Genomic DNA, 14282 nt, shown 5'->3' on the forward strand with positions numbered 1-14282 from the left:
AGAAGGAAAATCGACTGCTTATGAGTTTGATTGATATGGACTAATAGAATATGCTAAACCCGTCGTTTGTAGTTTGACGTCGTCTGGCACAATCGATGACTGCTCACACTAAAATAAGGGGCACTTTTTCAAGATCTGTTACGCAGATAAATCAGCATGAAATGAAATGAAATTTTATAGCACTCTGGTGTTACACACAATTTTTCGTCACACTAAATTGCTGAAAGTTCTACTGTATTAGTAGATTAGTGCTTCTTGGCAAATTAGTATTAGTGCTTCTTGGCAAAATTAGTAACAAATTATTGGATTTCTTGCCCTACTTGAGTTCTGGTTAAGCTCGTATTTTTCTGAAAAAGTTTCAAGAGTGATATATTAGATCAATACATCATCATAAATCTCGAAGAAATCAGGAATACCACAAGGCATTGATTGGGGACCTTTGCACTTTATGTTGTTTTTCAAAGAACCACAGATGTTGCCTAACATACTAGGCTAACGCCTAACCTTCAGTCCCACCATCTTGGCGACAACCGTAGAAATAGCAACCCTGTGCTGTGCGAGCAATCTGTCACATCGGGTGAGTTAAAGGTAAACAAGAAAAATAAAGATAAAAGAAGAAAATAACAACGAACGTGCGCAGAGTAGCTATTACTAATATTATTTATAAGATTAGGAATTAGTCTTACATCAGTATTTCATTAACCTAAACTGCATAGCAAAAAAAACATACTGGTAAGAATTGAATTCACAGCTGATTATGAATTAAATGCTAAACAAATTTAAATACTAGGTAATCTAAATTAAATACGCTACCCTGCTTATGAACTACAAATTGAACTAAATTATATTAAGGGAACTACACGTGAGTAATCCAGAAATCAATTCATATCCTATTCACTATTACAAAATATTCAGATCATATTCTATAACTTAATCTAAAACCTATGTACACTGAGCTAAACAAACTCATTGAAATCAAATATTGAAATTGATTATACTAAAATTATATTCTTTCTGCATAACTGGATCAAGCGTCTTTCATTCGTTTCCGGGCGAGAATCATCATTTCGGAAATATCCCGTTGAATTAAATTCAACAACAGAGATTGAAGGCTTTTTTAAAATGCTTTAGGCATATGTCATATACCGTTTCCTCGGAGATGACTGAGCCGTTTTTCACAAATTTGTATTTAAATGTAAGCTCCTATGGTTTTATAAGCAGCTATCGAATTTTATTCGGATTCAATTCCCGATTCCGGAGCTGCGGGACGATGTGTGTTAGAAAATACCATATGAAAGCTATTCAATTTCGGTTTCATCGATATCCATAAAATTGGTTCCAAATAAATGTCTTTATGGTCTCATATTGAGTTTCGACTAGATCCGGACTCCACAGATAGAGACAAATGACAGGTAAAACTGGTTAACATATTAATTCAAGTTTACAGGATTCGTTAGATGAAGACTCACTATACCATTTCGACTATACCAGTCTTCAATTTGAAGATCCGCAAGCACAGAATGCAACTCACACCAATTTATCAGAAAAGTTTGCGATCCATCCAGTTTCAATTGAAATTTGTCCGAAGCCGACTTCCGGTTTCAGAACTAATAAGAAATGAGTCTTATACATCTCAAATCTCGTATAAGAACCGATGTAGAAAAGGCGACACAACCGAATTGAAGTGAATACGTTTTTTTTGGAAAATTTAATTCATGTTGAACAACATAGAATGCAATGCTATCAGAATGTGACTGTTTTTTTAGTGTTGGAAATAACTATTTCCACTGGTTCAAAATAATCCTTCCTTTGGATTTTTCGAACGCAATTTTGCTTCCCAATACTAAGCTATGGGCCGAAACCCGACAAACCACACATGATCCGAATTAATTCAATGCAGGTACTGGCTGCGTGGAGGGCACACTGATTAAATATTCGCATCACTAAGCGTTCTTATACAAAAAGGCGTGGCTAAAGCTAGTAAAAATATGACATTGGAAAAAAAATAAACGAAATGTTTCTGTTATTTTAGAAATGTTACCGTAGGAAATAAAGAAATTAGCTTTTTAGTAAAAACATTTTGGTTTTGAACAAAAAAAAATTTTTTTCTTTGCTAAATTTTCTAATATTAAGTACTTTTGCCGGAAACGCGTCCTATGAATAACGATGTCAAAAATTGCCTGATTAGGCCAGATGAGCTTATACACCACAATCGCTGTCGAACAGATTTGCATTTGTTCTACTCCGGTGAGAAGGACCTGTTGAATAACGTCGAATTTAGTTTTTATTCTCTTGAAATTCGTGATAATTTTCAGTTGCGCTATGGTCACAGAGTCACTAAACCTGTGCCGTTCTATTTTGGCTGAATTTGGCATCTTGCCATTACGAGAAAAAGATCATGGATCGGTATACTACAAACATCATGCTGACGTTATCATACCATGATAATCCTCACGATCCACTTCTATCATCATTACCGAGCTATTTTGAAGTGATGGGGTAATAATAACGACAGGTAATCAACAAACTTTCGGTATATGTTCATTACAGAATTTAGGTTCGGATAACTACACATGCTGAAGACTTCAATTTGTATAAGATAAGCGAATTAATGAGTTTTCCTGTAAAAATACTACCGAACTTGTGCTTATCGATCAGCTAGTTATCGGAATTGAGCGAAACGTTCAGTAAACAATCTGCTGAACTGACTGTAAAAACACGTGACACTCCATCATGGCTTTCGATATGCTGTGGTCAGGGTTAAGTAAAATTGATTTTCTTTAAAACATGATGTTTTTCTTTTAAATTTTGATGCTTTGTTATAGGAACTTTATAGAAAATGATTAATTTTCCGATGTTCTAACACAGATGGCAGGTTTCATGGACGCCACGTTATTCTAAATAGGTTAGAAATCATCAGTAAAAATAATACTAAGTTCGGTAAGTAAAACTTAGTTTCATTTATCAATCTCAGCAAACTTGTACACAATGGAACTTCCACCTGTAACTTCAGTCATTTATTTATTGACAAACGTTCAGGAAAACTGAAGTTTGTTCAAGTTCAAGTCATCTTTGACGGTACTTGTTGGTAGTTTGTAGTGAAGATTCAGCAAATATTGCTTTGTTATATCAGCATCATATTGACATAATTCACACGTGCTGTCAAAAAAAAACTAATAATTTCAGCAGTTTTCACGAATCAGTTCAGTTAAAATTAAACTGTGAATAAATTAAATGTAGTTTCACGTGACGTAAAAGAAAATACAGGAAAACCATGATATCGGATTTGTAGAATAACATCGCGTCCAAGAAAACTGCCTTCTTCAGAGCAAAAAAGTAATGGCATCGATTCAATATTTGCGCTGGAGTATCACAAAATCAAGCAAAATTACTTAGTTCGAATATAACATCGAAGGGGGTAACGTGTTTGCTCATTACAACTCAGTTCGACAGAGTCTTCACAGAACGACTCGCTCAATATTGATAAATTCCTGATCGAACAGCACGATTCCTTTCAAATTTACCGAATAATTCAAAAAAGGGACAGCTCGGTAGAAGATAGCTATATGAATATTGAATAGCTGAGTTTCAGTGACAAATTCAGTATGCTAAGATTTCCATATGTATAAAAATAGGGAATAAATTGATTATTTTTACTAAAATGTCGAGTTTTCAGTTAATTTTTTACCGAATTGAAATCCCCAAATTAAGGATGTAAGGTTGAAGAAAGGGAAGGTTTTATTAATTAATACAGAATAAAAAACGAAAAGCATACGTACGCACTTACAGTTATTTGCCGATTCACGACAAAACTTTGCCGAGATTTTTTGCCGCTTTGCAAAATTTATAGCAACTGAGATTCTTGAAATTTTCCATGTTTCTTCTACTTTCTTGTAACTGTACTTGACTCCAGCATCCAAATGTTGAGTACACTGAAGTCTTTTTTATGCGAGTTTACGTACCGCATAATAAAAACCGCATAAAAAAATATCGCAAAACTCTGAAAATTCGCATAAAAAAAACCGCATAACTCTGAAATTTCGCATAAAAAACGCATAATTCTGAAAATTCGCATAAAGAAGTCGCATGAAAAAACTGCATAAAAAAGACCGCATAAAAAAGATCGCATGAAAAAGACCTTAGTGTATTCTCGTACTTTTCGTACTTCAGCGGTGATGTTGACAACGTTTTGTGATCCTTCATAATGTGACGTTTTGTTTTCCGACAAAAATCGATGTTATCTTCAATTGAATCGATTCGCTCTCTGTATTAGTTAGTAAGTTAGTATATTAGTTCCTTTTCCCCATTACACAATACAAGTAGGCTTAGAATTTTCCCTACACAAAAATCTCAGAATTGCGGATATATAATAGGGCTGAAAAGTCACCACTTGTGGCTGAACACCCAATTTAAATCTTAATAATTTAATTTAAACTCATGTTCCAATAAATAGTTATTAAAAAAATTGACGTTCTGAAGATTTAGAATTATTGCTTCTCGCTTTGGGACAAGCGTGCAGGGTTACCACATTAAAATTTATATTTTTCAGGCGAAAAAATGCAAATTTCTAATTCTTCTATTGAATTTATACCTACTTGTTAGTGTTATTAAAAGATCATGATAACAAGGCTTTTCTATAAAAGTACACTTATTGCATTTCTCATATAAAAAGTTTATGCAATCACTTGAGAAAATTGACTAGTTAAAATTGACCCAGAGGTCTAAGTATTCTATATCATTCGGCACAGTTCATCAAGCTGAGCAATGTATGTATCTCTGCGTGTACGTGTGTGTATGTGTCAAATAATGTCACTCATAAAATAAAAAAAATCTCATATTCCCAAAGGTTGCTGTTGAATTTCATATCGTCATTTAGAACGACGATGCCAAAAAGGGTAAATTTCTTCTAGATTTGGCTTAAAACTTATTCAATTTGTAGGCTATATTAGTTACTTACTAAACGGACCGACTTCGGCTATACTATACTATACGATTCCAGAAGTACCGGAAATAGTGGCCAAAAAGTTTAAAATGAGACCCACTCAATTTTCTCAGAGATGATTTGATCGATTTCCACAAACAGGCTCAAATAAAAGTTCCTATAGTCTCATAGGTTGCTGTTTAATTTCATCCGGGTCCGACTCCCGGTTCCAGAACTATAGGGTAAAATGTGTTTAATCATTTTGTGAGACGATGCAAAATAAAGAAAAAATTCTTATTAACTTTACATAACTGTTTACAAATGTTTCTTACTTTATTCAAGATTGAAAGAAAATTTCTTCGCAGAATCTTTTTGTGATATTTTTGAAAATAGAAGTGATATGAGAAAGGCATAATTACACTACTAGGTGGATTGAAAAGGGTTTTGGATGAACAAGCACTACCTCATAACTCATCACAATGAACCCATTAATTGAATGTGATACCTAAAAAAAAGAAACTCACTAATGTCACAGACTAACAGACATGACAGTATGAGTAAATTGTTATAAAAATCATTTTTCGTGATGCACTAGTTCCACCTATATTGTACTGCGCGAACTATTTACTATCGGTACACCCCTTGTGTTACGTAAAAGGTTTTTTACTAGTTGGTTTCCCCTCGTTTGTCAACATTGATCAGCTGCTTACAGGGTTGCCTGATTTCATCAAAATATTTGATAATGAATCGTCACAATAAATTATTGGAGTACGTTGATAATATATTTAACTTTTTTAGCGATGTTGGAAAGTAAACATTTATTTTACTCAACGTTGTTCATCTAGACTATTTTTGATTGTGTTGGTAATTTTCATCTGAAATTAAGACAAGAAGCAAGTAAATATTGTAACAAAACGGGTTCGATTTTGTATTGCGTTGTAGGATGAGAAGTAGGTACAATTCGGTATATATTTTTGGCAATATGTAATTAATCTGTATCCTGCATGAAATTCGCATGGAGGTATACAAATCAATACATTACAGGTAATTCTGTATGAATGGCAACTCGGTTGGTAAATGAAAAAAATAAACACAGTCTAGATGACAGACAGGATGTATTTGATAGGGTAACGTGGCGCCATCATGCCATATGCGAGTACTGTCCCAACTAAAGGAATATTCGAAATGACCGTTTATATGGTTAAAGAATCTAATTTGAGTGTCCTGTCTGTTAGTCTGTGCTAATGTCATCGGTTTCATTGGTTGACCTCAAGGCCTATATTCCAAGGAGGTTTTGGATGGACAAGAACTTCCACAGACAATGCCACAGTATCTCAATTTTCTGAATATAGTACTACGAGAATATGCCTCACTCAAAAGTTATGCAAAACTCACCAGTCACGTGTTCATATACTGATTTCTTGGAGGCCCCCGATCCTAACTAAATTCCATGAAATCAAACAATTCCGTAATGTACATTTCATAAAATTCAATTCACTGAAGCATGTTGAATTGTTTTGTATACGTGTAAATAAAAATGTTCTTCATCATGCAAGAACTTTTTAACGCAATCATTGCTGTAATGAGTTTAGAAAAAGAGCATGTGAATAACAGCATAATTTTAATTTGTTTTGTTGCTAACCTAATTCTACACTTTATTATGCCGAGGTCGAGAATCGGTTTTAAGTGAGCAATAATTGTTCCGCGATTTTTTTTTGTTAAAAATGCGATGCAGAACGTTTGACGTAAGTACTCAATACTTAACATTGTTATTTCATGAACATAGTTTCGTGATAAATGCTGTTAAAGACTCAAGCTTTGCGTCGTTCTAAACACTTTTTCAAAACACCATCCAGATGTTGTAATCGCACAAACTTATTGCTGGATTGGATCATAAATTATAATTCGTTGAAAGAGACAGTTCGAAATGCTTGCAAAAAAATTTGAACTTTATTGAATAATAGATTTCACCCGGAATGTACAGAATATTGCATTTCCTTCACAAACGAGAATGTCAAGTAGCTTTGTTTCAATGAATTACGCAACAGTTTCGTAATTTTCACGTCCCTGTTGCGTTTGCTATCAGACAATATTTACTAATTTATCAAGTAGCGCACGGTCAAACACTTATCAATGGAAACTGTGGCTTGATTACATCTTCTCCAACGATTCCCTTCATCCTTATTTTGCAATGGTATTGCAAATGCTATATGATAACATTGCAAATTGTTAGATTGTCGCTTCAATTCCATCTGGTCTAGAGATAGTGTGGGCGACTGGCGTTCGCAATTAGTGAACTTGTTTGTTTATTGTGCAATTTTGTATTATTAGGATACCGAAACGGTTTTTTTCCTACAGCTATGGAATGTTGGTTTGGTTTGTAGTAAGCTCAAGAAAAATTAATACGATCCAATGCAAACAAGCTGAATTCAGTGAAGATGTTTCAAATTTTTGAAGTCATATGTAGAAACATTTTCCCCAACGAGAACTAGTACATAATCTAGTTCCGTATCGAATCAGTTGAAATTGAAAAATGTCACATCGCAATCTCTTCCAGACGCAACGTCCCATCAATCAATGTTAATTTGTATGGCTCGGAAGATGGAACAGTAGTTGTCACCAGTCCCATCCGGGAAACGTCACTGGTTCGTTATGCATCGGCATTGTTTGTGCACTTGATACCGGTATCAGAGCAGAAGCTCGACGGTAGAATAAAGTAATTTACCTTTATCCTCATTTTGTTGCCTGCTGATAAGCTTATAAATACTAATTAAAGATAATAAAGATCTAAAGTTAGAGCTTCTATTGTGTACATGCTAAATATTTACACCTCATGGCATCTTGGTATTTCCATCCTGGAGCAAGACGATAACGGAGCAAAATTGAAGAAAATAAAATAATTAAGTCACATATCGTGATGTATTCGATCGATGTTTTTATTGTTGTTTACTTCAATGTAAAGCAATTGTAAATTTTTATGTTTTGATACAATTCGCCACTCGGACTCTTCGTTCATTTGTATTTGTTCGCTGTAAGGAATTTCATCCCTTGTTGAAATATTATGAAATCAAAGTAGTCATTGGTCACACGATTGCTAACGGATCAAATCGAATGAATAAATTAGTAAGCACGTGTGTCACATCACATCTGCCTGCGCGCTGATCGCATGACTTAACTCGCAAACTAACAATGCATGTATCAAACAATGCAATTCACAATGTAAACTTCCTGCACTCCTGCAGTTTATCGCTTTTTGCTAAAACGTGTCTGACCTCTCATTGTCTGTGGCTGCGTGTTTTATAAATAGCCCTTTAATGAACATACACCAGAAGGCGCTTGATCTTGCCCCATTACGCGACTAATACCTGTTATTACATGTCCATAGCAACTTGTACGAGTGCAGTGGAATAGATATGCGGTCATTTCTTAGTTTGGAAATTTTCCACTGCTTTGCCTATGCCTGCAATTGTAACCCACTGGAGAAAATGCTATCCCTCAGCTATGTACTCATGTGTTTTGCAATCAATGCACTTGTATGGTGATTCGTGTCGCCAGCTCATATTGCATGAGTAAGTACATACTGACAACTACTGAGTATGGGTGCGTCATAATCACACCGTGGAGACAATTGAAGTGGCCGGAGAAGGCAGTTCGGCTAGGTCGATAGTTACGTGCCATTACCGACGAATGCACACACTCAGCAACAACATCCAGTTGGCTGTGAAATACGCAAGCTGACATCGCAAAAGTCGCACCATCTTTGATTGAACCTCATTGCTTTACTATCTCCTGGACGGGTGGAAACGGGTGGCGCGACGCAACGGAAGATAGCAACGGAAAAAAATTCAACAATCTGGAAATTTCTGGACTACTTTGATGGGCACGTTTGATATGGAGCCCACACCCGATACGCAATAAAAATGTCGATTGTTTCTGATAATCATTACGAATGGGATTTTGAATTCAATGTTTTATATTTTGATTGACTGTGATTGAACTACAGAGAAGATAAGAAGAACATAATTCATGTGGGAATGTGAAACCATTCAGGCGGGAAGATTATGATAGATATAAATTAGATGAATGAAAGATCTGCATTTTAAAATCAATATTGATCAAAGTAAGCGAGTACTGAAACCAGAGATGCCATTTATACAGATTTATCTGTATTATACAGATTTTTACATGCGCATACAGATTTAATACAGAGTACAGATTCCTACAGATTTTTTAAATTTAATACAGATTTATACAGATTTCACCAAAAGAATTAAAGAAAACATTAAACTTTTCCGTCTGAGCTATTTATTAGTATTTTAATGCAGTCACGAGATAAACGTTTATCAGTCAACGGACAAATCACAATTTAAAATATAAAATTTTTGTGCAGATATTTGATGAGCACTGATACACATTTATAATAGAATAAGCTGACCCGTCGAACTTCGTCTCGCCCAAAATTTTTTTGTTCGAATTTTTTTTCCGGACAGCAGAATTGTCAAACGACTAAGTGCTTCACGTATGTCACCATTGTTTTTATGATTACCTAACCTATAATCAACGGAATGCGACACACACACACGCTTTAGCTCAAAAAAGGAGTATCACAAAAAATTAATGTGAAAATGTGAAATACTTATATTAAAATTGAGCAAATGCACAGGTTGTCATCTCATCCTTTGAGTCAATGAACTGAGCAGAGATCCTTCTCTAACGGCTTCGACGGAATGGATATAAGGTGCCACGTTTTCCGTTCCAGATGTGACTCTTACTTCCGGTAATCGATAAAAAAGTTCACTAACTATAATGTTGGATTGATAAACTTAACAAAATGTTGCAGAGTTTCTCTTCTAGAGTTGTTCATTCGGTAGAGTAAGATATATTTACAATTTGTTTTTAGCCCAAGTAACCAAAAGTTTTGGCTTAAATAGCATACAAAACATTCCCAACAGTCCGTTTTTAAGGAATTACTCAAACTTGAATGTTCACCCGACGCAACAAAACAAACTTTGCAGAAGTTCCTTGTACAGCTTTAAAGCAGCGAGAAAGTTTTCTGGGAACATTTTCTGTACGTTCTAGTTGCTAAAAAGCACCACGCATACATTAAGGCTCTTATTAAGTCGATACTTTTCAGGTACTGTGGAACTTTTGGTTGCTTGGAGAGACGACGCTTAAATTTTAATTAGATATTTATCTTACCAATTTTTACATTAGTCACAAAATATGAAATAAAAAATGGCAGCCTCAATCCATTATGGTAATCATCTTGAACATTGATCTAATTGCCACTTATTATGTGTGCTTAATGCAATCTAAAATATTCGAAAGTAAAATGCAAGGAAGATCTCTTAGTTTGACCTTAGCGCTTCTACACCATAATCTTTTCATTGATTCATTCAAAAATTTTCTGATTTTTTAAACTCGCGCTCACAATGATCAATATTATTCATCTGATTTCATTCCACACAATTCTTCTACTTGGCATAAGAATTTTTCTTCTACCTGCAGCGGTCATACAGTCAAATGCATTCTGTCAATAATTTATTTACCCAGCAATAATTTTGCTACCCAATTAATCACGTATGCATGAGAATTCTCCACACAACACAATTCGTTGCGCGCCAAACGATTTTTTCTACGATCTAGTATTCTTTTCTTCGACGACCAAACACTTATGCAACTCGTTGCCCGCCAAACATCAATCGTAGATCTAGCAATCATTGACGTCTTTTTTAACGGAAAATTCCATTGTCCATACAACACAACTTTATGGATTTTTCCCACTTTTCCGGCAAATTTTTCTAATTTTTTTGATGTACGAACCCGGTGGGGGTAAAAACTGTTCAAACAAAAAAGGAATCATGTAAATCATCAGTCCATCAGTTCTTACGTGATGCGATTACAAAGGATAATCTCTGCATATATATATATATATATATATATATATATATATATATATATATATATATATATATATATATATATATATATATATATATATATATATATATATATATATATATAGATTTGTAACCAATTTGAACTTCCAAGTCGTGACATCATGTCAAGCAAGTCGTGACATCATGAAACATGTTTCCCGGACTGACAGTTGTATTACCTGACTTAATGTTGCATATTGGGTTTTGGAAATTCATCTCAACTTATGAAGTTACCATTTTCAAACTAGATAAGTAAATGGAATCATAGTTCAATTGTTATTGAACTATTAAATTTCGTCGTTGAATATTCTTGTGAGTACCGCAATGACTTACGAAGATATAAAATTGAATCTACCATTCTATAACATCTTTTAACATAATTGTATTATAGAAAGTTCACTGTATTTGCAAATACAGATAAATATAGATATTTTATACGAAGCAATACAGATTTTCTATGAAAATATCTGGCATCTCTGACTGAAAAATAAAATAACGAAAAAACTCCTGATCAGAGCTGCTATAAGTCACTATCAACTGGCAACTTTGCACGATGAAGATTGGAAAGTAGGGATGGGTATCGAGAGGTAAAGTATCGATACTTGGTATCGCGATACCGTTTTGTCTTTTCAGGTATCGGTATCGATACTATAGGAAAAAATATCGATACTTGGTATCGGTATCGGTATCGATCGAAAATACAAGCTAGGTCGATTTTGATTAAACTAGTCTCAAATGGAGGACCTCCCTAAAGAGCCAAAACGCTGATGATTGGTTTTTAGATCCTTTGTTCATCTTTCAAGTTATAGACGGTTAACGGTATCATTTTACATCTTGGTTGATTCAGTCTGTTTCTTCAATAAAAATCAAAATTAGTTATCCAAACTAGGTAAGAACACTCGTTGAAAGTGTTCAGACGTCAGAAGACAACTTTCGTCACCCGGCTAATGGCGTTCGGGTACTGAGGTCCCCAAGACTGCAAGAAATTATTTGCTAATTGAAACAAATGAGGGAACTGATGGCAAATCGATTCCCATGAATGCAGAGGGTTGCAAGTTCTTGGCACCGGGTTTCTAGTAAAAAAGTCTTCATTTCAGAACGAGCCTGAAGTCCTCGTCCGGATGCCGATTACTCAAAACCGTACCATGCGAGCTTCATAGATTTTCATTGGTCGCATCTCCGATAAGTAACGAACGCGACGTCTTCATAATTGCAGCCTTGTTGGCATCTTGTTTCAAAATTTTTGCAAGTTCTGCTTGAATCAACACTAGTTGGGCGTTCAAATTCGAGCTTATGCCAGCTATTTTGATCGTTTCCTCATCTGATGTGCTAGGTCCATAAGAGAGGTCGCTGTTTTGTAATTCCTGGAATAAAATAATAAGTTTAAATAGTTAGATAAATTATTTTATATTATGTGCTCTTAAAGAACTTCGCTTTTGGGTGTCGCTTTTGGTGTCGCTGGCTGCTCTTTGATTGACTATTATAGTGGAATCTAGATAATGTTTACTCCAAGCTAGTATCGACAGGTATCGACCATGAAAATATCGATACCACGCGATACCACTTTGCACAGTATCGATCCTAAAAAATCGATACTTTAGGCTTAAGTATCGATACCTTGAAGTATCGCAGTATCGATACCCATCCCTATTGGAAAGCTTATGTCACTGGACTGCTGCCAACCAGGCTTAACAAATCACCATATATAAGTGTCTGAAAGCCGATCTGTCAGAGCTTAATTTCTCCTGTCACTGCTTGATTACGATGTGACTAAATATTAATCAAACAGCATAAACATTGAATTATATTCATTTACACCAATAAACTCCGAAGTCCGATGACTTTTTGCAAAGAACAATGACTCGTCCGACATCCTCATGACATGCCCAGCCCATCGTAGACGTCCGATTTTAGATCTCCGTACGATGGGTGATTCCCCAGCAGCTGTTGCAATTCGTGATTTATACGCCGTCTCCACGTTCCGTCTTCCATCTGCACTCCACCATAGATGGTTCTCAGCACCTTTGTTTTTTTTTTTTTTTTTTTATATATAATAACTATTTATTGGAATATGAGTTAAAATTATTAAGATTTAAATTGGGTGTTCAGCCACAAGTGGTGACTTTTCAGCCCTGTTATATATATATGATTTGGTTATTACCATGAAGACATCATTTGCTTCCGCAGTTCTGAGATTTTTGTGTAGGGAAAATTCTAAACCTACTTGTATTGTGTAATGGGGAAAAGGAACTTATATACTAACTTACTAACTAATACAGAGAGCGAATCGATTCAATTGAAGATTGCATCGATTTTTGTCGGAATTTGCTTATAATATTATGTGACATTACATCTAATGGTTCTATATTTGTGAGTCTGTGTAACTCATTTGTACTAAACCAGGGAGGACGCTTCAGAATCATTTTCAGAATTTTATTCTGAATCCTTTGAAGCGTTTTCTTCCTGGTGGAACAACAGCTTGACCAAATTGGTACCGCATAAAGCATGGCTGGTCTGAAAATTTGTTTATAAATTAACAATTTGTTTTTTAGACAGAGCTTAGAATTTCTGTTTATAAGAGGATATAAACATTTAATATATTTATTACACTTTGCCTGGATTCCTTCAATGTGATCCTTGAAAGTGAGTTTTTTGTCATACGTTAAACCTAAGTATTTAGCTTGATCAGACCATGTCAATTCCAAGCCATTCAATTTGAGAATGTGATTATTGTTTGGTTTTAGAAAAGAAGCTCTTGGCTTGTGAGGAAAGATAATTAATTGCGTTTTTGCTGCATTTGGTTTAATTTTCCATTTTGACAGATAATCACTGAAAATATTTAAACTTCTTTGTAGGCGACTGCAGATCACTCTTAGATTTCTACCTGTGGCTAACAGACTTGTGTCGTCCCAGAATAGCGATTTCTGACAACCAACGGGTAGATTTGGAAGATCAGAAGTGAAAATATTATACAAGATTGGAGCTACACTCGAACCCTGCGGAACACCGGCTCGTACGGGTAGCAATTCAGATTTACAATTCTGATAGCTAACCTGAAGAGTACGATCAGTTAAATAATTTTGAATCATTTTGATCAAATAAATAGGAAACTGGAAATCAGACATTTTTGCTATTAAACCTTTGTGCCAAACACTGTCGAATGCTTTTTCTATGTCTAGAAAAGCAACTCCAGTGGATAACCCAGAAGATTTATTTGATTTTATCATGTTCGTTACTCTGACAAGTTGATGAGTAGTTGAATGTTCATGACGAAATCCAAACTGCTCTGGTAAAAAAATTGAATTCTCATTTATATGAGTCATCATTCTTAACAAGATAATTTTTTCAAAAAGTTTACTGATAGAAGAAAGTAAACTAATTGGGCGATAACTTGATGTTTCTGCTGGGTTTTTATCAGGTTT

This window comes from Malaya genurostris, chromosome 2 (genome assembly GCF_030247185.1).
Source record: "Malaya genurostris strain Urasoe2022 chromosome 2, Malgen_1.1, whole genome shotgun sequence".
Taxonomy (NCBI): domain Eukaryota; kingdom Metazoa; phylum Arthropoda; class Insecta; order Diptera; family Culicidae; genus Malaya; species Malaya genurostris.